The 27,762-nt window shown below is 37.4% G+C and overlaps 1 long non-coding RNA gene across 7 annotated transcripts in view; it reads left to right on the top strand.

The window, feature by feature from the left end:
- LOC112532481 overlaps positions 1-27,091 on the top strand; it is a 99,089-nt gene extending 71,998 nt beyond the window's left edge. For 3 of the 7 annotated variants that reach the window (XR_003075278.3, XR_003075277.3, XR_003075279.3), the window contains 6 exons: positions 1,559-1,645; positions 13,145-13,222; positions 15,102-15,202; positions 19,546-19,833; positions 23,580-23,712; positions 24,575-27,091. This is a non-coding gene — a long non-coding RNA (uncharacterized LOC112532481). Of the gene's footprint in view, positions 1-1,558; positions 1,646-13,144; positions 13,223-15,101; positions 15,203-16,653; positions 16,696-19,545; positions 19,834-23,579 lie in introns of all 7 variants that reach the window. The other 4 variants (XR_003075276.3, XR_003075280.3, XR_003075281.3 and 1 more) reach the window with 4 other exon arrangements.
- Positions 27,092-27,762: the final 671 nt, after the last annotated feature.

Genomic DNA, 27,762 nt, shown 5'->3' on the forward strand with positions numbered 1-27,762 from the left:
TTTAAAATTTAATCTGGACAGACAGTGCTTAGCTCTACTAGAGTCCAAAACTTTGTGATATATGCAGTTGTCTTTGTGCTTAATTTTTCTGAATAGCCAAACAGCTGTCTTCCATAGTTTCAATATTTTTCTTACAAGCCTGTGTATAATTGCTGTATGACACGGAGATGGTGATGTTTTGTCTTCAGCTTGATGTACATTATTTTTTTGTGGATTTCACAAAGTCAGTCTGAGGAATAGTATTTCTGTTTTCAGTTACATTGGTAATTCTAGCTCTTTTCCCTGTTAAATCTCACTGGAAATGGCTTATTTTTAATTTCTCCCCCGAAAACAAATGACTTAGGTATCCTTTCTCATGAGTCCTTGTTTGCAGTTAAATATAGGTGCATAGTTTTGCACTATCTTGAAAACTGAGGTACAGTGAATAATTACAGATTACTTCTTATTGATCCAGAGAAAATTGATTGCATCCATTTTCATGAGCCTTCTTGCTGTTTTTTTCCCCCCAAAACTGTGTAAATATAAATAAGAAAATGCATTTGTTACAGGTGAGGCAATTGAAAATGTTAGTTTAAGGTTCTACTAGAAAACATTTGGTTAAATTATGTGAAATATGCAATGCTCTCAAAATGAGCTGTAGTAGAAAAAGAACTGCAGAATTCAGAGCACAATAACACAATGGATAGATGTGACATCTTTTTGTTAGCCCATAGCTTTGCATTTTGGAAATTGCCTTAAATAGCCATCTGCCGCCTTATTAGATGCCCCAGAATAGCTCTCCAGTTATTTCCATAGAAAAATGTTGGAATCCTCCAATTGGAGGTATTTGAGCAGCAACTTAAACACTGGTTTGGTGTGCATAGGTAAAGAACTTTTACACCATTCTGAAAATGCAAGTATATTTTGTATATACCTTCATTTTGCTGTGTTAATAAGGGGTCAAGCTGACTGATTTTCCTGGCCTCCTATGTAGATTTACTGCTGCAGGCAGTCAAGAAATCATATTAATATGTATTATACAGGTACTGTGAATCATTCCATGTACATACACTTGTGTCATTCAACAGAAGAAATTTGAGTTTGTAGAACTGTTTTATCATGACTGCAATCCAAACAGGCAAATCACTCAATAAGCATAAAAGACCAGTTGTGAAATGATATTCATTATTTCACAAAACACCTTCTTTACACCTCTCTTCTCACCCTCCTCCCCAAAATGTTGGTCCTAGAGAAAATGTAGTTTAACTTGTATTGCATTATGAAGTATTGATCTTGCTTAGTAACGTACAAAATAATATACAACCAAGTCACTTCTATGTGGTCAATTTCAGACTGAAAGTCTTGATTATTTATGCAGAAGAAACCCTGTCTAGAGAATAATTTAATGAAAGCTTGTATTAAAACATTACTCTTTATGAAATGCATTGAAAATGCAGTGTTTGAAGTAGTTAACAGTTTGTAATACCTGACTTTTGCAATTCTCCTGATTTTATAGTTTGACTTTTATGAAGTTTTATCTGCAGGTTTAATTTTTTTTTCTTTTTTTTTTAATGTCTAGCAAAATGTCTCATCAGAGAAAGAGAGTCTTCATGTGACCTCAAGAAAGGAAGAAAATCAGAGCATCCAGGAGCGTGATTCTCAAGATGTAAGCTGAGCTCACCTAGAAATCAGGTTTTAGTCTAGATTATATGAAAACATTAAAACCCTAGGGGACTATCAGTGTGATTTACTTGTCCCTAACCAAGGTGACGCATATATTTTATAAGCCATTTTCTACCTTAAAGTGATGAAGAGAAAATACACCTCACAGCTAATCCTTGCAGGTATACTATTGGGTTCTATTACTCTGTAGGATTTGTAGAGCTATTGTGGGAAGAAAAGCGGTGGAGAAAGATATGATGTGATGTTGAACTGTTTCAAGAATGGGTTTGTTCATGCAGCAACATGGTTAATAAGCTGCTGCAACTGGGCAAGATGCAGAACATTGTTTACACAGCAATTCCACTAATGATCAAACACCACTGTCACAGAAGCTTCATTTGGTACAAACAGAACTTTCAGGGAGATGGTTAGATGGTTAGCTTGAGGAATAAGAGGTGGCAGTGTGATAGTGGAGGCAGACAATCCCATTCACTGCGAGTCTGGGCAAGCTGCAAATTTTCTTCTTCTTATGACACATCTACCAGAGAGTTAAGTCTGCTGCTTTTACTGAGTCACATCTCCCATCCGGGCAACGCAGTGGGAGCTGGAGACATAAATCCTATTCACATTCACTAAGACTGCAATTAGAATAACACAAATGAAACAGGAAAAAATGAACAGAAAGAATGAGGGATATACACATTTTTTTTTTTTCAGAATATATTTTCAGCTAAGTAGTCTAAAATAGAGGTCAAACTCGACTAAGTTGCAGGTGAAATATAGGAGATGGCAGCAAAAATATGAGATAGTCACAGTGCCTCTTGAATGAACTTCTGAGTGCATCACCTTCATCCAAACACAACCATCTCCCATGGAGGTGAGCATGTGGCTTGCTGGTAGCAATCATAGCAATGTATAGCAGCATGAAGAAAACTCTGGGGACCTGATCTAGGTGACAGAGTACCCAGCAAAGAAGCTGCATATATCACACATTTTTTGCAAACATTAATATTTTATTTAGTTATAAATGACTTCTCCTCTGCCACATCCTCTTGAGAGGGCAAAGACAAAAAGAAATTATGTACACAGAAGTGTTATTAACTTGCTGTTGCAGCATTCTTTATGTCTAAAGATAAAGATTTTACTTCTTAATAAGAAGGAGAAGAAAGAATAAGATCTATAATTCTGAAGCTGAAGCTAAGCAAGGCTGGATGTGGCTCTGGACAGCCTGGTCTGGTGGTTGGTGACCCTGCTCATGGCAGGTGGGTTAAAACTAGATGATCTTTGAGGTCCTTTTCTAGCCAGAGTGTAGGAATCGGCGGGAGAAATGCGACGACCATAGTAGATGATCAGCAAATCTCGTTTATTGTTTCGGCTGCGTGTACATTTATAGCACGGATAATAGGCTCATACATATTGCTAAGTGGAGCTCAGGATTGGCTCGCTAGTCAGTGTCAACTACGCCTATCTTTGTGCTCTGTGGTTATCTCTCAGCAAACATTCTCTTGCTGACTTCTCCAAACACTGCTGCCAACCTCCTCAATCTACATCCTGTTTTGTTCCTTGTCCTTGTGCATGACCAGCTGCACAGTGTCTACATGGCCTTTCTCAGTCAGCCAGTCATCAATAAAACTCTCCACACCAGACCATTCTATGATTCTATGCACTCCATTTAGATTATGACTGGAGGTTGGTTACACTTTGGAAAAGTTATGAAACCTTTAATGAAACATTGGCTAATTTATGTAGAGCTTTGCTAAACATTTGTGGAAAGAGATTCAAACTTTTAACTAAAATAAATATATTAAGCAGAGAGAAAAAAAAAGAGAAATTAAACTATTGCTCAACTCAGGAGAATGAATAAACACTCATTCTGTTTCAAATTATGCAATGAAAGATACTGACAAAGGAGCATTTTTTCCATAAAAGCGGGGATTTAATTATTTGTATTTGGAGAAGGATGTTGTTCTGTGCTGCTACCAACTTGTATTCTCATCCATTTAGTCAACATGGCTCACATTGGTATGAAGCATTTGTCTGAGAAGGCAAAGGAAGTCTCTAACTGGAGTTACAAGTTCTGAGAAGCTGAAGCATTTGTCATGATTGAAGATCATTCAAACTTTAATCCTGTTCCCTTCCTTCCTCTAAGTGCATTATAATTCACAGATATAGAAATCAGGTTATACATCTAGGCTTGATTTATAGGATTAAGACTTGTATCATTTAGTCTCTCAATTATTATATACCTCCAGTACAATATTAATTGCCAATAGAAACAGAACCTATGGTATTATTAAAAATGTTACTTCCATTTCTAAGCATAATAAAGTGGACAGTGATGAAGAAGCATGGCCTCTGGGATGCGGGACAGACTGAAACAATCTGTTCCTTAAAGTAAAAGAGTAGATCTCCAAAAATATCAGTATCCATAGGGTTTTGTAGAAATACATATTATCCAAATGTGGCTGCACTCAAATACTGGATTTTCTTGCCAAAAGAGTATTAAATAATTCATTTCCCAGAGAATTTTCTCTATTTCTCTGCTACCATCCCATTGAAGACATAGGATAAATCCGTATTCTTTCCTAGGATCTCACACTTGACCTTTTGATATCATGCCAGCCAAACTTAAATGATGAAAACCAGATTTTTTCTCAGAAAAACAAGCATTAATTAAAGAAATGAAAACAAGATTTTCAGAGATACTAATTAAAGTAAAATTTTTACAACACTCACAACTGTTTTACCAGTTTAAGGCCATACCTGGGCCACTTTTTGTCCTATGCATTGCTTGCAGTGATGCATAATTTTCCTGGCTGTTGTTTAAGATGAAAGTTTTTCTTTCTCTTGTATTCACTGTCAATCTGAATGAGAGCAACTAGAAGTGAGATGATGACATAGAAACCTTTTATCATTATTTTCATATCTAATGATTTAGTGTTGGGTTGTTAGGGTTGTAAGGTTTGGTTGAGGTTGGTCTCGATGATCTCAAAGGTCTTTTCCAACCTGAGTAATTCTATGATTCTACAATATATATGTATTTGCAGATAAGGAAGGAAACAAATAATTTTTTTTTTTTTTTCTGAAAAATGAACCAAACACGCTACTTTCTACAAATCATCCTGGTATTGTTATTTTAGAGATATCACTTTCTGTCCTTAAGGAACTACAAGTAATTGATTTTCCTAAAGGATCACCATCTTTCAATAATAAAAAGCTGTTATTTGTACTTGTGAACACTATCGCTTATAGAAAATTCCAATTTTGGGAACATGTTCATAGAATCATAGAAAGGCTTGGGTTGGAAGGGACCTCAAGGATCGTTGATCTCCAATCTCTCTGCCGCAGGCAGGGCTGCTAACCTCCACATTTAATACTAGACCAGGCTGCTCTGGGCCCCATCCAACTTGGCCTTGAACACCTCCAGAGATGGGGCATCCACAACTCTGGGCAGTCTGTTCTAGCACCTCACCACTCTCTTGGTAAAGAACTTCCCCCTGATATCCAACTTAAATCTTCCCTCCTTCAACTTAAAACCATTTCCCCTTGTCCTGCTATTATCTACCCTTTCAAAGAGTTGGCTCCCCTCCTGTTCATAGGCTCCCTTTAGGTACTGAAAGGCTGCAATGAGGTCACCCCGCAGCCTTCTCTTCTCCAGGCTGAACAAGCCCAGCTCCCTCAGTCTGACTTCACAGGGGAAGTGCTCCAGCCGTCTAATCATCTTTGTGGCCCTCCTCTGGACCCTCTCCAACAGCTCTCTGTCTTTCTTGTGTTGGGAGCTCCAGACCTGGACACAGTACTCCAGATGAGGCCTCACATGGGCAGAGTAGAGAGGGACAATCACCTCCCTCTTCTTATGGAGCCCAGGATACCATTTGCTTTCCTAGCTGCAAGGGCATACTGCTGGCTAATGCTAATTTTTTCATCCACCAGGACCCCCAGGTCCTTCTCTGCAGGGCTACTCTCAAGGACTGTTCCTGCCAGTCTGCATATATGCTTGGGATTCCTCCAGCGCAAGTGCAAAACCTTGCATTTTGCTGTGCTGAACCTCATTAGATTCTCCTGGGCTCACATTTCAAGTCTGCTGAAGTCCCTATGAATGGAATCCCTTCCTTCCACTGTGTCAACCACACCACTCAGCTTGGTGTCATCAGCAAACTTGCTCAATTCCATCAATGGTATAACGGATACAGATGTTAAAGAGCACTGTTCCCAAGAATGACTCCTGGGGGACACCACTCATTACCGGCCTCCACCTGGACATAGAACCATTAATCACCACTCTTTATTTGTGGCTTTTCAACCAATTCCTTATTCCTTATCCAGGTGGTCATCAAATCCACATCTCTCCAATTTGGAGATAAAGATGTTATGAGGGACCATGTCAAATGCCTTGCACAAGTCCAGGTAAATGACATCCTTTTGTCCACCAATGCCATCACTCCATCATAGAAGGCCACCGGATTGGTTAGGCATGACCTTCCCTGGTGAAACCATGCTGGCTGTCTCAGATGACATGCTCATTCCTCATGTGATCAAGCATGTCATCCAGGAGGATCTGCTGCTTGATCTTTCCAGGCACAGAGGTGAGACTCACCGGCCTGTAGTTCCCCGGATCCTCCTTGCTCCCTTTTTCATAAATGGAATTTACATGACCTTTTTTCCAGTCACCTGGGACCTCACCTGACAGCCATGACTTTTCAAATATGATGGAGAGCAGCTTGGCAACCACCTCAACAAGCTTATTCAGAACCCTGGGATGCATGCCATCCAGCCTTATAGACTTGTATGCATTCAGTCCCATGAGGTGGTCTCGGACTTGCTCTGCCCTCACAGTGGGAGAGGGATCTACTCTCCTGGTCCCCACCTAGAGGTTTAGGGATGCACAGTTCAGGGACATGAGAAATCTTAGAATCCTGGCTGCCAGTGAAGACTGAGGCAAAGAACTCCTTCAGTACCTCAGCCTTTTACTCATCTGTTGAAGCCAGCTCTCCTACATTTACTAAAGGAGGTACACTCACTTTGGTCTATCTCTTCTGGCCAATGTACCAGTAGAATGTCTTCTTATTGTTTTTAATATCCCTCACCAAGTTCAGTTCGGCCTGTGCCTTGGCTTTCCTGATCCCACATCTGCAAGTCTGGACAACATCCCTGTATTCTTCCCAGGTGAAGAGTTGAAGAGTATTCTGCCCATGTTAGAGTTTTTTTTTCTTGTATTTTTAGCTTTATTTGGTTTTGCCTATTTGTTTATCAGAAGTTTTACAACTGCTAAAACTCCCAGTGAGGGAAGTACAGGCTGGGTAGTTAGGAACATCTGATAGATTCTCTTGTGTCTTTTGTTAGAAAAAGAGAAAGTGAGGGGGAAAAAAAGAAAAAAGAAAGAAAAACTTAAGGCCATGATAAAGAGTAGGACTTCAAATGAATATGGTGAAACTTCAGACCTGAGTCACATTTCAGAATTATAGATTCTGCTGACATCTTTGCTGCCATGAATTTTGATGTGAGGCTTTTCATAGCCAGATGTAGGCAGGATGTAGTTGATAGTATATCTTGACTCTTTCAGTAATCTGAAGCTTGTCTAAGACCATAAAAACTTAGCTTCAGTTTTGTTGTAAAAAAAGTTTTTGTTATTTATTATTTTTTTATTAGAGTAGTCTTGTCAATAGCACTTTTTGTCCAGAGATGCGTTTTGCCTATGACTGGCTCCTGAAAGTCTCTGTGCAGAAGGGAGAGATTTTCTTTGTACTGTTCTGCTTTTCCCTCTTCCCAGAAGCTCCCCTTTTTTGACACTCTAAGGACAAATACTTAAACGCAAAAATGTACTTTGTCTGTTTTTCATTTCAAACACTTCTTATGCATATCATTTATAACCATTTACTTGGTTGTGCTAAAAACTAACAGTTTATAAAGTGTTTCTTTGTTCTCTTATCATCTCAAGTTTCTTGTTCTGTGTCGTACAGTTTCTTTGTATAAAAGTGATAGTGCTTTTATTTACTGCTTTAATTTCCTGCAGTAAACAAACACTGCATGCTCATTAATCATTCAGTAAAAAGGACACGGAGTATTGGACCAAAACTTATCCATGTTTCTAAGCACCCACAAAATTTGCCTTCATTATTGTCTTCTGATTTCAATTGCAGAACTTTAATATTGTGTTCTCCCATTGCTTTTCCAAGGAGGTAAAGAGAGAGGAAAAAGAAATTATTATTATAACAGAATTTCAATGATAGAAATCATGATAGAATTCTTGAAGTGATTTCAGTAATGCTGCTTCTTAAATGAGCACTATGCAGGTCAGAAGATGTTACATCAATTTAATGTAACCATCCTCTAAGTTCATTGTGCACTAAAATAGGAGAGGAGTATGAAAAGCAGTAGAAGTGTCTTAGGAACACAAATGCACACACTTTACAGACTTAGAATCATGGAATCAGTGAGGTTGGAAAAGACCTCTAAGATAACCTACTCTGACCATCCACCTACCTCCAATATTGCCCACTGACTACGTTCCTCAGTGCCACATCTCCGTGATTCTGGAACAGCTCCAGGGATGGTGACTCCTCCAATAAAATGTAGGCCTTACTTGCCTAATAACCTCTTTTTCACAGCAGAATGGCATTTTAATAGTTTATCTGGTTAATGAGATGGTTAATGTCTAAGTTCAAAAATTGGAAAAGTTGTATTATGAGAAAAAAAGAAATATAAGAAATCAAAATATCCATATTCAGTGTAGGGAAAAAAAAATCGCATATCAGAGAAGTGTGTAATGCATATAACAGAGAATTAAAATCTTATGATCTGATGATTTTCATTCTGAAGTGCAGGTTGTAATGATAGGTTATATGAACAACCAGAATGTAGCACTTTTACCACTAATGGGCCTGCTGCATATGCAGTAAATTAACAAGCAGATTATTGACAGTGTGTTGATTAATCACAATTCAAACATCAAATTAATTGCAGTATTAGGTAGGATTTGCATTGTCTGAGAAAAGATGGTAGGGGTTTTTTCTGTTTTAAATATATATTAAGTTTTTTCAATTTAACATGAAAAGTTTTAGCTAATTTTAGCTAAGTTTGTCTTTTAAACATTTCAGATTTTTTGAACCAACAATGCAAAATATTTGGAAATAGGAAATGATTTATCCCTTTAGCAGAGGTGGATGTATTTTCTTGGTTTCCTGTCCACTTGTGATAAGCTGTATGATTCCTTGAGTAACAAAAGCAACTCCTAATCCCTGCGTAGATACAGTGGGATACCCTGGTAGTTACATGGTTCAGCAGTTTGCAGATGAAATTGCATATTTTAATAGCCAAGGGACATGCTGAATTTTATCTGGCTTTTTGAAAGTTCTTTTTAAATGAAGATGCACACTTGGCTGATCCACCTTTATAATTTATACATGCAGCTGTGAACCTCTCCTGCTCTGCTGTATAGTTCATAAGCTGAACTGAATACCATAACCCCTGAAATTTTGCATATTTTACTGATCAATCTGCAGATTTTATAATCAGAATTTCATAGGAACATACTTAGCTAATAAAATTGCAAAGTAAACTAATCAGAATGGAACAATATTTCAAGGCATGTGTCCCACCTCAATTATCATGCCTTGTTAAATTTCTCTCTTCACTGTTGCAGATGGCTTTTTTCCTGTTGCATACACAAAATGTGTTGATTAAGGCAACATTAAGAATGCATTTCTAGTAATCGCTGTTCAGAATTCTCATTGCTGTGTATTAGAGCTTTTGAAATTAAGTGCTCAGACATTAGATACTTCCTGATGTCTTACAATAAAAATGCAGCAGCATGTGTAATATAATGAGGAAAATATTTCTCTTAAAGTAAGCCCATAAATAATTTGGCAGACATCCTTGACAAATCAGTGTCAGCAACTTAATGACAAGGCAAAGAGTCCTTCCAGGTAAAACATAGAGATTGCTGTGTACGAGTAGTTTATTCATGGGTGAAATTCTGATTTGTTTCACTAATGGTGACATATAAAATTATTGTTTTTATTAAAATAAGAAAATATTAGGGAAGGGAGAAAACAGAGAAAACAGCTCTCAGTATGGTTCAGAGGAATGCACTGTGGCTTTTCAGTATCCAGAAGGGAGCTACAAGAAAGAATGGGATGGACTCTATAGCAGGGACTGTGATAAGACAAGGGGAAATTGTTTCAAATTAGACAATGGGAGATTTAGGTTGGTTGTAAGGAAGAAGTTTTTTACAATAAGGGTGGTGAGGTACTGGCACAGGTTGCCCAGAGAGGTTGTGGAAACCCTGTCCTTGAAGATATTTGGGGTCAGGCTGAAGGGGCTCTGAGCACCTGATGGAGCTGTAGGTGTCCTTGTTCATTACAGGGGAGTTGTAATCTGGCCAGATGACCTTTAAAGGTTCCTTACAATTCTACAGATTCTATGATCTGTCTGCCTCACTTCATTGCCATTTGATTTCAGAGATTACTCACAGTTTATTTAATAACTGTATGCTTCTATAAATACAGGCTGTGATTATAAACAAACAATGAAAGCTTTTCTTTCTGAATCTAGAAAGAGTTGCTTCTGTGGGCACATGCTAATGAAACTAGGATGAAAGGTCCTTGATTTGAGAAGTCTTCAAGTAAATAAATATAGCAGAATTCCTCCTCATCTCTAACAAGCCTGTAAATGTGATGGTCATTCTTATATATTTAATAATATAGCTGAGTGAGGAAAACAAGAATACGGCCTGAAAGCTCCTTCCAGCTGAGCTGGTGTGTTGAAATCTTGATGCTAAGCATGGCAAAATCCCAGTATCTTCCAGGAGAGATTCATAAAATCTTACTATCATGAGACAGGAAACCACACTGATGACAATTAAGCCCTTTATTTTATAAAAGCAATTATCTTTGCTTTGTGCTAGTTTCCACCACATGAAACTGTTGTTCTCTATTTCTGTAATTGGCTACCACTCTTAGGAGCGGGTGGGATAGAAAGAGACATGCAGATAAGACAGCAAACAAAAAAATCGTCCTGCTACTTGGCATAGAGAGACCTAGTAAAATATATATTTGTGAATATGCTTGTTTATTTGCTTTAATCTGTATATCAGTCATAAGTGATACACATCTGCATTAGAGAATGTGTCTGTAGGTGTCTATGTGATTGTATACAACACATATACTAAGACAAATATATGCCTGTGCACGGACACACACACATATATGTATGTATGTGTGAATATATGTGGGGATGTATATGCATGAGACTTAAGTTGGGCTGATTCTAGCCTGAGCTATGCTTATGGTGGGAGATGCTATAATACTTGTCCATCTCATCTTTAGGAACTGACCTGACTTAAAACAGAGCTCAAAGTGTCCAGTTACAGTCCTAGCTATGGTACTTCTGTTGACCGATGCCATGATGATCATTACTGGCACTCAAATCTCTACTTTATTTGTTAATAATACACATGTTTTCACAGAGACAAGAGACAATTAATTCTTTATTATTTAACAACATAATAAGGACGTAGAAGTTGTTTTGTTTAGAAGAATGTACCAGATGGTGTATTGGTAAAAAGGAAAACACCTTTGAGTGGAAAAATTAGGAATGCTACAAACATGAACCTTCACTTTAGTTTTCCTACCACAAGGGCCTTTCTTATCTGGTCTATGTGAAGTGTAGTGTTTGTAAATGATATTGTATGACATTCCTAAAACTTGTATTGGAAGCCTGGAACAGGCTGCCCAGAGAGTTTGAGAAGTCTTCTTCTATGGAGATATTCGAAAGCCATCTGGATGTCTACCTGTGTGACTTATTGTAGGGTACCTTCTTTAGCAGGGGTGTTGAACTCGAGGATATCCTGAGGTCCCTTCCAACCCCTGGGATACTGTCATTAGTGTGTGATGGAAATAGCATCTTCTTCATTACACAGCTTGACTGTGTAATGCTGTTCCTTTTTTGACCTGCAGCATCATTTATTTGTCCTGAGACTGAAACCCTCACATTTATCTCAGTGTGACTAAGCTGAAAAGAATATTTTATCTAACTTACTAGGAAATACACTAAAAACAAGTTCTGTCAGACCTACACTTTCTGTACATGAACTTCATCACAGGTGAGGGACTGTCAGAATTCCTCAAGTGCAAAAACATAATGAATTTTCCTCCCTCTTGTCAATCTCTGACTTTTTAATTAACTTCAATCTAATGTAATTTGTACTGGAAGGATATTGATACAATTTCTTGATGTTTAATTTCCACAATAGTGTTGATTTTCAATGTTCTCTGCTGAGAAAGGTAATTTTTAACCTACTGTGATTTAAAATGCTGTGGGATTAATTGAGGCTTATTTTTTTTTCGAGAAAAAATTCTCCAAGAAAAAAACCTCAAGACACACTACTTAGACATATTCTTTTTCTTTTAGGTTGCTTTATTTCCTATCTTGTATTCTATCTAGGTAATATTCTAGAAAAGTATTCTCAATCATAGTTTTTGAAAAACAAGTATCTAAAAGAAGTTGCAGAAATGCCGGTGGAATTTGTAGTGGTTGTTACTGATTTCTTTTTGTATGCGTACATTTATCTACTAAAGAATTTTATGCCTTTTGTCACCAACATATCTGATGTATAAAAATAGTACAATGCGATTTAACTTCAAAAGTTTTCCAGATTATTATGCTAAAAATGAACCATTTCAGGGGAAGACATATGTTAAAATTTCAAATAAGTGTAATCACTGTTAAGTTGGGAAGAGTCTTTATGACTTAAAATTTGATATGTATATATTTAATTTTCACTCCATTTTCATGTATCAATTTCTATTAACCATAAATAAATAAATAAATAAATAAGATTGCTAACATGAGCAATTTCAAAGCAATGACCTAAGATTATCTGTACCTATGTTTCACATTTTCTTTGCCTATGGTGTCTTGATCATAGTCTTGAATGACTTTTAATTTAATTTCAGTTGAAATTTCTGTGCTGTTAAAGACCTAAGACTTATAACACAAGATCTTTTGCATTTGCAGTCTACTTTGTAATTCTTCCAGTATTTCATTTATACTGTTCATCTCTGTTTTCTGTCATGTATTTGTAAGGAAAATGACATTTTTGCTGCAATAAAATGGCAGTGATGAATTTAACGAGTCTTCCCACACCTTGAGAGTTTTCTGACTTCTCCATTCAATAAACTCAATGATAATTATACAGAAGAGATCTAGCAAATCAGACAAGAAAATAGGAATGAAGGAGTCCTCAAATTTAATGTTAGCTTTCAGCTGTTCATTACTATTTCCTCACTCACAACAGATTATAATTACTATCCTCTTCCACAGGTCAATTGTAGGAATAAACTTGACTAATTCTACTGAGAAGAGAATAAGTATTAAATTACTAAACATTTACAGCCACATCAGACTACACAGGGAAATGTTACTAGTGGCTGAGTATTTAAAAAAAACATGAGTATTTTAGAAAAAAATCCACAGAAGTTACCTGTGATATCTCCATTGACAGGCTCGCAAGACGTGCTTGGGGAATCGCAATAATTCAGCATCTCAGTTGAAGACTGCAGAAACAGAGACAAACTTTCAGGTATTCAGTTCCCAAGAAATTCTCAGCTTTTTATTAAAAGCTCTTGTAAAGTATGCAGTTACTTGAAGTATGTTTACATGTTTTATTCCAACACTTTGGAGAGAGAACTGGTTACTCAGTTCATGAACTTGTACTCTTCAGTTCGACTGTTCAAAATGACTCCTGGCTATCAACATTGTTCCAAACTGTTCTGTACTTGAACTGAGTAGCCTAGTCATCTAATGACTGAATTTTATACTGTCACGTCAACAGTTTTGGGGAGGGAGGGAGAGATGATCGAAACAGTTATACATCTGCAAATATGCCAAAGTGTACTCAGCAAACTTATCAATGGAAAAATCTTAAATGAGTAGTACACCTGTGCTTTTCTTCTGATAGACCAAAACAGTCAAGCAAAATAATAATAATAATAAAATAAAAAAGATTCAGACTTGCATGATTTTTGCATTGTCAAAGGATATTTGCATGGATGCAGTTTTCACCCTCACCAGATGTTGTGCAACCCTTCATGGATTAAACCTGAAGAGGAAAAATCACCTGAAAGAAATGCGAAAAAGTCTGAAGATTCTGTTAGTGCAAAAGAAAGGCAACTCTAATTACTACCAATATACCTTTGAAAATGTTCATCACTTGCTACCATCTTCATATTCTTTTGAGACCAGAGGCATGAATAGTACCAGATTTCTAACTCATGCATTTCCACTATTTTCTGAATGTTTGTAAACTAGTCCAGAATAGACCAATCAGTACCTTTCAGCAATAATCCAAAATGGATGTTTGGAAAAATGCTTTGTAATGCAGTCCAGTTTTTGAACTGCTATTCTACCTGACTAGTAATTGCAAACTGTAAATTAGTTTATTTCTTAAAAAAAAAAAACAAAAACAACAACAACAAAAAAACACCAAAAACCAAAAATCATAAAAGAAACAAAAAAACCCCATTATCGAGTATTCTCTCAGCCCAATCTATTTCATGAAACTTTGTGGAAGATTAGGTTTTAAATCAAGAATTAAAGGGCAGTGAATGTTGGAAAAAAAAAGACAAATCTGTGTAAACCTAGTTGAAGTGCAATGTAACTCATAAGAACAAATGTAATAATGGGACAACCATGCTCCATGTATACTTAATTTTGAGTAATACCATTTCAAATCTGCTTACTTAAACAATAAAACACATTCAGTTGCTATTTTTTCTAACTTGTTGTCACTACTAGTTCTATTTTGATCACTGAGCTGTTGGCAAAAATGCACAGTTCAAGAACAGAGACAGGAAGAGCTGCTTGTTTTAGAATTCAAGCAAAAATTTTTGCAGTTGGAACCTTGTTAAAATTTCTTAGTTTGGGTACCCATCATGGGATTTCAGTTCCATCCTTTGTAGTTGCACTCACCTCAGCAACATAAATAGACTTTAAATTGTGGAAGGACATTTTGACCACAGCAGAGTGTTTTGAGTAGGGTGTGCTCTGTGACTTGTGGTTCTTCTGGTTTCTCATGGGTCACATACTCTATGGCAGAGTTTCAAAGCAGAAAGGAAAGCGGGAGAAGAAAGAGAGCATATCTTCTTGGAGTACGTGCCATTGTCAGTGGAATCCATGTGCCTCATATGACTGAATTGGAAATCTTCAAAAATTAGTGCCTCAGGAACAATTCATTGCTTTTATGCTCTCCTTTTGCATGAAGTATTTTAAGCAGCTGTAACTTGTAAGCTCCCACCTCCCTCTTATTACACGCAGCAGTGTATTAGAACTGTTACTGGACCAAAAGTAATTTACTTATATTAGTTTGCTTTTATTTGCTTCTGAATCAGTTTAGAAATCAAACATACAATGTTTCATTTCATTTAGTGGTATTCTTTGTTCTGGTTTTAACTCTCTCTCAGAAATTTCATCAAGTAACTGTCTGTTCCTTCCTGACATTAAACTCATTCCACCCTGACGTTTTGCTTGTGTTTCCCTACTCAGGAGTGGATGCTGCAGAATGGTAAGTTTTGCTGTGTGTGGTTTGTTTTTTGTTTTGTTTTCTTTTGTTTTTTGTTGTTGTTGTTTGTTTTTGCTGGGAGAAATCTTAAGAATTCTGAAAAGAAAAGAAACTTGTGAGCTGACTGAGTGATATGACAGTACTACTCAACAAAGTCAAATATCATAGAAAATAATATCCATGCCAAGTGTCAAAAGAAGAGAAATCCTAGATACAAAGGTCTCAGAATTGAGATGTGGGTTTTCACAGTCAATCCTGACCACTGTCATCAAATTCCATCTATCAAATTCAATAGTGTTTTGTTTAAGACAGTCTGGGCCACATAGCAGAGATTTGATTTATTTCAGTTACAGGCATTTGAAGACAATTTCAGAATTTCCAGTGAGCAAGAGAGTTGTAATCTTGTCATAGCTACAGCCAGTTCCTAGTTCTGTTATATGCCAAAATGAGATGTTTTTTCAAGTAAGAAATTAAAATATCTGGAGTATGGACTGAAAAGGCCACTGAAACTGTTTCAAGAATCTCTCTAGAAAGGATATATATCTTTAAGGGCACATCCCAGAGAAATGGGGTACAGTGTCCTACATGGCATTCATTTCTTCTTTCTGAAGAATTCAGCAGTGGTATAGCTACTGATATTATAGCTGCACACTGCATTCTGGCTCAAGAGATGTCTTGATGTTGATGTCTACAATATGAAAAAACAATAAATAAATAAATAAATAAATAAAGCCTTATACATCAGCAACAGTCTATCTTTGTACTTGCATGCATGTGTGCTCTCAGTTCTGTATGTCCCTTTCTCTAAGTGGTGAAGATCAAGTGAGACAGAACTGAATAAAGCAGTGTTGGTGGGGAGAATTTATCCATATGCTTAAAGCTTTGGAATTCAAAGAATCTCCAAGGATTACTTGATAAAGTTCATACAGGACGTAGGCTGCTGCTCATTTTCCACATGATTAAGTTTGACATCTTGGAGATGACAACAAGGAATCCTTGCTTATCTTTGTCCCAGTGATTTTTAGAATAATTCACATAATGATTCAGGATGAAGAATAAATAACAGTAGATAAATTCATCTTCTACCTGTGTTTGGCATGAGAATATTTCATGTATTTTCTTCACAAGGCTTAAAAAATACTGCTGTTTTGAGGATTCTAATCTTGCACCAAGAGGGTGGTATGCATCTAATGAGATGACTGTCCTTCATGGTTATACCTCAAAGATCTACTGTTCAAAAACTTATAAGTATTTTTTGGTTTGAGAGGAAACTTCTGTTCAATTCACAGATTATAAATATATGTATTTTAGAAAATATTTGAATTACGTTGGAAAAAAAAATGAAAAGGAAAAAAGACCTCACAAGGATGCCTTCATGTACTGACAATGTTTTTTTACCAGAAAAGGTGTATATATTTTCCCTCAGTAGATCAATAACTGTTCTTTCATTCCAGCCAAGAGTGTGAGTAATTTGACATCCCAGTGCTAGGATGGAGGTGAGCAGATGCTGGCATTTCTTCTGATGTGTGACTACTAGAGGTTGTAAAGGATGTGGTCTTAAAGGAGCTTCAGTCTATACAGTTTCAGTTGCAGTTATACTTGGTCTCCCTAGAAAACTCCAAAACTCTTTTTATGACCAGCTTCACAGAGAACTGGGTGGCTGAGTCTACTTCCCTGTGAGGACACATCACACCACAGAGCAGCACGTCTTAGGAAAACATTTTGCAGTTTTGTGCAGTTGCCTGGAAACTAGGTCATACACCGTCTCCTTTTCTTTGCACATGGAGATTACTTAAAAGATTACTAATGGCTAAAAGCAATTTCCAGCTTAAGAATATTCCATTCTAAACTACTATTTGAGTTTTCCTTTTGCATCGTAGACTTCATCTCTGAATTTCTCTCTCTTTCTGTCAATATGTGTTTGTAAACATGAAAATGCATATTATGTATTTAAATCAGTTAGATCTATGTGTGTATATACCCATATGAGCGAGCATGCAAGTAAATAAATAAGTCTGGAGTGAAATTTCATCCCTAGTAAGGTGTTACTTAGCATCATAAAACTTGTAACTAAGAAGTGCTCAATTTACCAAAAAAGACAAAAGTCATAGTAATGCCTTTATACAAAAACGAACTGTTAAACTTGGCTAATTTCCTTGTTAAAAATACTTTACAAGTGTTTAAGCTTATTTGTGTTTAAAATGGGTCATTTTCTGCAGTTAAATGTGGCATATCATTCTGTTAGACTGAGCATACATATTTTATAAGACATTTATAGTTATCAGGAAGCATGAAAGTAAGTCTTAGTGGTTCCCCACTTGAAAAATTACATCAATTCCAATGTTGACCTTTCATAGTGGATGTTATATAGCAAGGGTATTTTTATTCAGTTATCCAATAACTTCTGAAGTCTGTAATTCTTGTGAGTAATAATGGGCAGCGGAAAGCCGGAAATTATAGTGGCAGTCCACTTCAGATGTATGTGTTACAGTGTGCTCTGATAGACTGGCTGTTCTATATAAACAAGAATTTGTTTGGATGGAGACGGGAAAAGGTTCTTAGATAGTCTTAAAAAACTAAAGATGCATCAAGTTCTGTGTCTTCACCGGACCGTGTGACTCCAGGGGAAGCAGCCTCACTTCTCTAAGTACTTCAGTAAGAACGATAAAACACATTACTTACTACAATGTCAATTAAAAATGGTCAATTTTGACTCCAATTAATTGTGTTTTTGAGTAAATAATTAAAATAAGTATTAGTCACACCCAGAGTTCATTAACTTGTTCTTCCAAAATAATTCCTAATAGTACTTTCAATCAAGTTTATACACATTAATGGTCAATAAAACACTTCAATGTGATTCTACTCTACTATTTTAAAGGTTTATGTAATATATTAATTATATAACTTCCGCTTTAAATCAAACCATGAAACAACTCATGTGCCTGAAGTAAATCACGTGTAAATTACCAGTCCAACAAAACCACTGTAACAGTCACTAACTTTATGTTCTTTAACTGAAAAAGATTTTGCTTAATTTTTAGACTAATTTCCAGTGTAATAGTATCAGAGATTTACATTAGTGCTTTCAATCTCGTTTCCACGGTGGATGACAATGCCCCACAGTTCTTTAGGCACTGTTTCAGAATGAGGAAAAAGTCACAGGGATTTTATTTTTCCAGAGTACATTCAAATTTATCTTGCAGTAGTTGATTCATTTGTATTTTGCAGTGATTCATAGTTGAATGTTGTAGAATACTGTTGTTAACACAAGAGATGAGGATTATTTACAGATGTCTACTAAGCTAGGCTGAGCTAAATGAAAGCAAACAGAAGTGGTAATTAATTTCCAGTAATTGTCAGAAATGTATGAGTGTTGCTCCAAAAGTAATGCCTTCTATTTTATTTCATGTTGTGTATCTGAGAATCTGCATAAGCAGGAGTGTCAGCATCTCCTATGTGCATGCCTTACAGCAGCCCAGTTTGCACAGGAACTTGAGGTGTACCAGCCTGCACCTTTTCTTTAACAGGAATACAACCAAAAATCTAGGTTTTGTTACACATTGTCAAGAACAAGACTTTCTGAAATAAAGTCAGTTTTCTATCAATATGGATATAACACAGAAATCTGGAGAGTGCTCTGCTGTCTGTCCCCTGCAGCCTTCTGACAGGCAGCAGGCCCCTCCCCATGCTCCTCATAGGCTCTGCTTCCAGCTGCCCTCCTCAGCAGCTGCCAGCTCACTCTTCCTTCCCTTGCCTTCCCCCGCTGCCACAGCTGAAGCTCTGCCAAGATCCCTTCTTCTCTTGGAAAAAGAAGGAAGTGTTTTAACTCTGCATAACCCTCAAGTGATACTGAGGGCTGAAGGGAAACTGGAACAAGCAGCATTGCATCCACTGTTGGCATTCTCACAGTCCTGCCAGTCCACAGCTGCAGTTGCAAAGAGATGAGCAGGCTTCTAGATATAGTGATGCATGTAGGTGTATATGCACATGTGTGGCAGGCACATTGCTCTGCTCTGCTCAACACTGAGTCAATGAGCATTTGACTAAAACTACAAAACAATAATAGCAATAAAATATAGCAAATGCATAGAAAACTGGATATACAGCATATGTCTGTCTTTATAGCTGTAACTTCATGAGAACACATTTGACTAATGCTATGACAAGCAAATAATATTTTGGTATATCAAGAAATATTTAGTTAATTTTCCGTCTTCTTCAAATATTGACCTGTAATGTAAAGCGATGTCATGTTCAGACGAATTTCATTTCATATGCATCAGATAATGGCTTCTCACTTCCTTCCTTCTTTCTCTTCATCTTTTCTGCTGTCAACTTGTCAGCTGGGGTGTCAGCTTCAAGGATGATATTCATATTAAAGGCTGCTGTGGTAGGTACTGATACGATCCAGGATCACATCCCATTGACAGAAGACATGTTCTGCACGTGCATTGAGTCGCATCCCTCCGGTCACTGACCACTGACAGTTGATTTGGCACAGAGCTTGCTGGATGAGCATCTGGCATCCTGGCTGAAGGACATGTCTGAAACTATTAGTGATGAACCCCATCATTGGCTCGGGCACCACAGCAAGCATACTTCAGGGCAGATACCATGATGTCACTCATTGTGTAAGTAAAGGTGATGTTAAAGAGAATTGGATATGGCAGGCAGTGGTTTCTATGTTGCTCTTTTCTATGGATGCCTTTAAAATGATATTGAGCATAACTGGCTGCTTCAGAATTGTAGACCTGGGCAAAATTAATAAAATGGGTTTAATACAGTCTCTTGTGCCTAGACCACAAGGACAATTTATTTATATCTTCCCTGTGATGTGGGAAGATATGCTGTTTAAATGGTATTCTTGCTTCACTCTTGGACTGATACATAATTCAACAAAGCCTCAATTGGCTTTCAATATGCTAATCTAAAAAAAAAAAAAAAAATTAGAGGGAAGTTAAAATCTAAAAGCATTTAAAAAAAAAAAAAAAAGTCCAAAACTTAGCCAAGCAAAAGAAACTCACCAAAACCAACCCAAACTTACTGATGTCAAAGGAAGATTGCAGACTGAAATTGGACCCATATAGAGTTTAAAATTCAAATTTGTTTTATGATATTTGGGACAAATTGTTTCCTAACTGCAAGATTTTTTTTGACAAACTTATTGAAAAAAAAAAATTCTTTGATGACCTGAAGGGAAGTATGGGTACTAGTGTTAATGTATAAATACTTTTATTAGAATGTTAGAATTCTCTTGAATAGGAGCTTAGAATTTCTGGTTTTGGGGTTGGCTTGTTTGTTTGTAAATTTCTTACTTGAAATGTCCTTGTTTCTTGATTAAAAATCACTGTTATAGTGAAAAATTACAAATCTGAAATTTTGAAATAGTGAAATACTATGTTTTAGTGATGTCAAAGCATTAGTAAAGAAAACACCTTCTACACAACACTAAGGAATGTGTGATGAGTAGATTGTAGGAATGCAAATCTGTATATAACTCAAAATTATCATATTTTGAACAGCATCAAATGATGTAATGTTGCTGAAAAATGTCTTCTGATTTAAATTGGTGAGTCACTAAATAATAATAATAATTACAGTAAAACATTCCATGTTGGTTAAGGTGAGCAAAACTGATCTACTTGAATTTAGTTTCAAACTGCTTTACAGGCACAAATATTGTACCCATAACATGAAAAAAAGAAATACAGAAAGAGAAAAGGTAACATCTTAGTTGTTTTGGCATGGCATGTCTCTCATTGTGGCCTGTGTATCTCTAGTTCTAGCTCTGGTTTTCAATACTCTGCAGCCCTAAAGGTCATGGTTTGTCTGATGGTTTGATGGTTTTTCCCAGTTTACGTTCTCAAAGTAATCTAAGACAACAAATACATACAATGTTTAACAGCATCTGTCCTAGAATTCAGCCCAGAAAGCTCTAGTAACCTACATTAAACATCCAGATTCCCCCTTAGGATATAAGTCTTTGGAAGGCTATTTGTGCAAACAGAACACTGTGTCAAGCAGTCTGCTTTTCCTTTAAAAACAGCACAGGTGTTTGTCAAGTTATCCACAAATAGCAGAACATGAGTCTTTTTAAAATGTATGTGTTGATGGCACAATGATATCCAAAAATGTAATGTTGGGAAAGGGTGCTCATACAAAGCATGCAGTCCTGAGGGTTCTCTGAACTTGGCTGCACAGACACTGTGCTCTATTTCTTTTTATAATCATAGAATTGCTTGGATTGGAAGGGACCTCAAGGATCATCAAGCTCCAATCCCTCTGCCGCAGGCAGGGCTGCAAACCTCCTTATCTAATAATAGACCGTGGTAGACCATGGTTACATAGAGTTCATCTTAAATTCCAGCTTACATTAAATGAAATGAACCTTGTTATTTAAATATTGATTCATTTTTAGAAACTTGAGTTTTGTTTCTGATAAACCAGAGACTCTATTGGTACTCACATTATGCTCTGGAATGAACATACAGCACATGGCAGCATGGTGCTTGAAAGTGTGATGAGAAACAAATTTCCACAGGAAGAAATAGCAAGATTCTTGCTTAGAAATATTATGCATCTACTTTGAGAGGAAGACAATTCTGTTTTATAGCAAATTTTCTTTGTGTATGAGACAATTTCCTTCATGGGTTATACTCTCTAAGGACCTAGAATTAACCTGGCATTTTCCATGTATGTTCATTTTAGACAGAGAATGAGTTATTTGCAAGACTTCAAAGGTGCCTTATGTTACTGGAATGAGATGAAGGTTGGAAAGATCTCTTTTTGATCCCTTACAATTCATACACTGTTTTACTTCTGAGCATTATAGTCTGAGCTGTTCTAAGCATCTGAGAGCTACTGAGCTGCTGACAATAGGGTGAGACAATAGGGCCAGGGAGGAGAGGGAAAAGAGAAAGATGTGGAAAGAACCTTGAGAAGAGGCAAAAAAAAAAAAAAAAAAAAAAAAAGAATGTAAGAGGATGTTGTAAAAAAAAAGTATTTGTAGGAGGCATAAAAGAGAACTGAGGCAAAAGGATATTTGGAATAAGTTTATGAAAGCAGTGAGGAGACTTCTTATTCTCTAGTTAAATGTAATGATTTCCACTGACTGCTGTGTGCTGTTTTCTCAGTGCATGCCAGGTTCAGAGATGAAAACTTTCACGCTAATTCAGAGGCACAGTATCTTCCTAAACGGTCTATCTCATGGGCACCCCCTGGTTTTTCTCATGCACAAAGAAGTAAAAAGATAAAGATCAATCTGTAGGGCCTCCAGCACTGCCCAGTGGTGCACAAAATAGTGATGTAAAGGGGAGTTCCACTGCCTTGTTCTGTCTCGTTAAATATGTACAAGCAGAACGTAAGCAACAAAGGAGGAAAAAAGTGTTGTTTTTTCAAAGAGCATACTGGAGACTGAATATGATGATGTGACCAGAAGCATATTTATGCAGATCTAGGTAGGCTCTTTCCTTGAAATACAAAGAAAGAGAAGAAAAGAAGCCTCCCACTGCTCTCTGTGCCTAACCCAGAATAAGGCATTTATCCAGTCTTGTTAGAGCAGGAATACCTAAAAACAGGACAGACATGGAGCTGTCCTTGGCAGTAGAAGGTTGGTGGTAAATTGTTACATCACTGGCTGGATGATAGTGATAACTAATCACAGCTGATCTGGCACTTTGTTTCATATTGTACGCTACTTGGCAGTGTGATCTGGTGCATTTTGCTTATGTGAACCCTTTCTTCTGAGAGCAGGTTGTGAAATCTAATTATTCATCAATTTATTTGGTCAAATAGAGTCCATCTTCCAGAATTAGAGCCTGATTTATGAACTATATGCAGCATAGGTAGGGAGCCAAAGAATATATTAATTCAAATGTTAAGGCAAATTAGGAAACTGCGCTCAAATATAAATGAGATTATAAAAAAATAAAAATAATAATTATATGTTTAACGGGGAAAAACTTATCATCCCCATTGCAGCTCTAAATATCAGCTTGCCTTTCTCTGGGGTCAGAGGAAGACTGCAATGTCCAATTTCAGCAGAACATGATTATAATATTTTTACAGATATAAAAAACGAAATTCCTAGGTGAATTTTTGTTGGATTACTGCAAGCAGAGTACATTATTGATTAACTCATGTTAAACAGGAAAACTGAATTGTCCTCAGAAGCTTCTGGACTCTCACTTTAATAGAATAAAACAACTTACAGTGTATGATAGTAAGAAAATTCCTTTCTAACATTTGCAAACAGATCACAGGTTCAGAGGTGGGTAAAATTTGCAGCAAGATACCGGATACTGTCCTAAATAAATCTTGAAGTTTTTCGATATTTACTCTGACTACTTATGAGAAGTAAATTTTTTTTATATTTTAGGGGAGTAGCATTCAACCAGTAGGACATGAGGACAATCATGAGGACAAGCCTCCAGGTGAACAGCAAGATCTTGTTGCCCTTTCTTATGCTAGAGAAGGGAGGCCAGTGTCAGGGTCCGGCCTTCATCTAAAAGGTAACTTATGGTCAACAAATTTACTTGAAGTTGAAGAACACAGGGTAGCGCTGAGATGAAAATCAAGGAAAATAGGCAAGTTTTTAAATCAAAAGGACTAGACATGGAAATTTGATGTATAGTGGAGAATCAGTTAGAAAATTGGTTGCAAACTGCTTGGCATGAGGGACAAATTGATGCTCATATATTTTTTTATCAGACTTCTTCTTTACAAAATATGGTATCTGACCACTGTTACGGATTGTAGAAATTCCCTGCCCTCCTCTTAACCTACCGAACACTTCCCCACTGGAGGGTAGCCTTTCAAATACCAATGGGGGAAGTCCTAAAGCTTCAGCAAGAATATATGTGATGAGAAAAGGACAACTTTATACCTTACATTTGTTATTTTTTATTATCTATCTCCCTACTGGCAAAAATGTTTACTCATTTTAGTGTGTCTACTAAATAATTGGCAGAAAAGCACTTCCATTATTGCTAATGTCTATTGTCCATTTTTTCCTCTGTGATATGTCCTGACTTCAATGTCAGTGATCTCAAAGATGAAATCATGGAAAAATGAGTCTGCAGCACATGCAGTTTGCAGTGTGTGCTGTCACTGCTATCAGGGGCTTCTCAGAAGAAAAGTAAGGGCTATGGGGTTTGCTCACTCTAGAAAACTGGAGCAGTGGTCTATTCATATGCTCTAATCAGAGCACACAGAGATTCAACCATTAAGCTCCTATCAAAGTTAATTAAAGTTTTCAAGTCAAAGGTTTGAAATGCAGACATGGTACAGAGAGCTATATTTCCTCTGAGAATTGTATTCAAGTTCATCATCACAGCTCTATTCAGTTTCCTGTTAATTCATGTCTTTTTCCAGGTGGTTTTAGCCATCAGAACAAGACCTAAAGGGCTCAGGAAGTGCACGTTGTGAGCTGGGCCCGAATCCTATGCTGAAGCCCCCCACATTAACCTGGAGCTGTCAGCTAGATCTACACAATCAAACAAAAGTGTAAGGCTGAGCTGTTGGGCAATTCCAAGAGATATAGCAATGAAGAGAGTACTGGAAGAAGGACAAAAATATGCACTGTGATCTGAGAGTTTTGCATATTCTTTTGAAAACAAAGAGCTTTCCCTTTCATTTTTCCCCCTTTATTTATAGAGTGAATATTCTTAAAATTCGTCTTTAATAGATCTATTGCACCAGTTCGGTCTCTCTAATATGCAGTAGAAGATTCAGCATTTGAAATATCACAGAAAGATATTAGCTAACTGAGCACTAACAATGTCACACGGATGTCTGCTTATCATGCAAATAGTTTATTTAGATGCAAAGACTAATTAGACTCTAATGATTAAGATATGAAAAATGGGAGTTCCTTTGTATTGTTTCAGAGCACATGACCAGAATTTCAGTGCCTTTTCTCAAGTAGTTCAGAAAACAATACTGAAGTTAGCAACAGAAATGAGGGCCACGAACAGTGTATACAAAGGAGGCTTGATTTCTCATACAGTGGTAGAGAATGGGCTGCAGAACAGATGCTTTTAAATCAGCAGAGCATTGTGCAAACAGCTGTTAACCAGACACAGCATCTAATTTCACCAACAGTACTCTTGATTTTGCTGCTACCATGCAGTTTCAGCATGACATTCAGAAAGAGCTCTCAGCTGGTTTATGTAGTAATTTGTAAGCCCTGCTTTGCAGCAGCGTAACTGACAGATACTACCTTTGAGTTCCAGGAAATAATACAGCTTATAACCTTTTGTGAAATGTGAGTGAGTTCTCACTGAACCTTAAACCTAAACTGCTTCCTGACCTTTTCATGATCCCACACCTATTATTTTTCTCTCTAAATGATGCTCTACATTTGTACATCAATTCTGTTTATTACTGTTCCTGAAGATGACTTAATCATCCTAATATGTAGTGTAAGGGTCTTGCTTTTGTAAGAAACCACTGATAGCGTGCAGAAAGCAGAGCCTCCATTCAGGGATGGGTCAGATGGCCAAGCGTTGGATCAGCACAAAGTCCACAATGGAGCACTGTGCACTAAACAGACCACAAGTATTTCAGGTCATGGAAAACACATCATTTATTCATACTATAGCAAGTTATTTCTTAAGACAGCAGATGAAAGCAGGAGTCTTTTCCATGACAAAAGCGGGCTTTTGAATGGTCCAAGCACCTGCAAATACACACACACACACAAAGCAATTTAGAAAAGGCTTCCCAATATTTCTTGGTGGTTTTGCATTGAAGTGAACAACTCTAGACATCAAACTGAAGCGTGTTGTTCACCACATTGGATATAAGCGCCCAAACTTGTTTTCTCTTCCTCCTCCATCATTACTTGGTAAAGCTTGACAGATGCTACTGCTTACTGGGGGGGTGGATGGATGTAACACTGAGAAGGAAACTTAATTTACAGGAGAGCTCAGCAGCTCTCTGAGTCTTGACATGCTTAAGTTATGTCAAGGTCTCTGAAGTAATTTGTTGCCCACATGTGATTTTAACCTGCTCCCTAACAAATTAATCCAAGCTACCACTGAAAACCTGAGTGTATGATCTGATCTTTGTATTACACCGCTATCATAAGCACAAGGATAACAGATGGGGCAATCCATCCTCTGTGTAAATGGGCAGTTGTCATCTGAACTGCAGAAAGGTACTTCTCATAAAAGGGTTTGTGATCAGTGCTGATTTTTCTGCTTTTCAGATTTGTTTTGCAGCATCCTGGGCTGTTGCTAACATATTAAGGTTTATGTATCACTACTGTGCATTTCTTCCTTCAGAGTGGAAACTACAAGCATGAATATGAAGAGAAAAAAAGATAACAGAATTGTGCTTCATAGCCAGATTGCTTTTACGAGTCCCCATTGTTTATCCTACATCATACACCTAACATCAATTACATTAATCATAGTGGAGAATGGTTGGACTAGGTGATCCTGTGAGTCTTTTCCAACCTTGGTGATTCTATGATTCTATGAATGTGAATCTATCAGTGAGGAAGTCTATAAACATGACAAAAAAGCGCCACACTCTACTCACCATCACTTAATCTCTTTTTTTCTTTCTTAAATCTCTCATAGGTGACAGTGGTGATTAAAAAAATTATGAGGCAACATATTGTCCAAACATTGTTGTTTCTATAACAACATAAGTTAGAAACATAAGTTGTTTCTATAGCACATTTATACATTTATGAAGACAATATTTTCATTAAAAAGATGACCAATTATTAAAGAAAGAAAGTTATTAGGGTGGTGTTGTAGTAAGCGTCTTGCGGGGGCACGGGATGTACGGGACAGGCCTCTCCCTAAGCATAGAGAGACAGTGCTATTGTGCTGACCTTGATGCAGAGAAAACAGGAGAAGAAGAAGAATAAGAAAAGAATGTGGAGACGGCCAAATAGGGCACGGTGTTGTCTGGTATGAACCAATCAGAGTGGGACATGACAGCACGGTTTTGTAGGTAAAAATGTAATATAAGCTGTGTTTAGTAGTGAATAGAGGCCATTTTACTGCTCATCATATTGGTGTCACCTCGGTATGTGGCCAAGCCGCAGGCTCCCCTAAGCAACGAACATCACAGTTGCCTGCGAAAGGCAACAAGTGGTGACCCCCGACGTGATGCTTAGGGGAACGAGTCGGCTGTCTGCTTGACGGGGCAGGAGTCCACCGCGGGGCGTTAGAACTTGCTGGGCGGTGGAAGCCCGGGGACGAGCCTGGGGACAGAGGGAATCTGCAGTCACCCCTCTGTCGGCGGAGGTCGCGGACGAGCGACGGATATAGCCTCCGGAATCACACCGGAGAAGAGCCTGGGATCCTGGTCTCAATTGGGAGGAGGATCGGAGGTGACATGGAAACCGTCATAAAGGTGATTGCTCACGCGTGTAAGACCTATCACGGGAAGCATGCTCCTTCTCAGAAGGAGATAGCTGCGGTCCTCTCGTTGCTTGAGAAGGAGGGGCTATTAACATCGCCCCACGATATTTGTGACTACAATAATTGGGATTCAATTACCGCTGCCTTATCCCAACGAGCAATGGTCACTCAGAAAACAGC

The sequence above is a fragment of the Gallus gallus genome, chromosome 5 (assembly GCF_016699485.2).
Source record: "Gallus gallus isolate bGalGal1 chromosome 5, bGalGal1.mat.broiler.GRCg7b, whole genome shotgun sequence".
Taxonomy (NCBI): domain Eukaryota; kingdom Metazoa; phylum Chordata; class Aves; order Galliformes; family Phasianidae; genus Gallus; species Gallus gallus.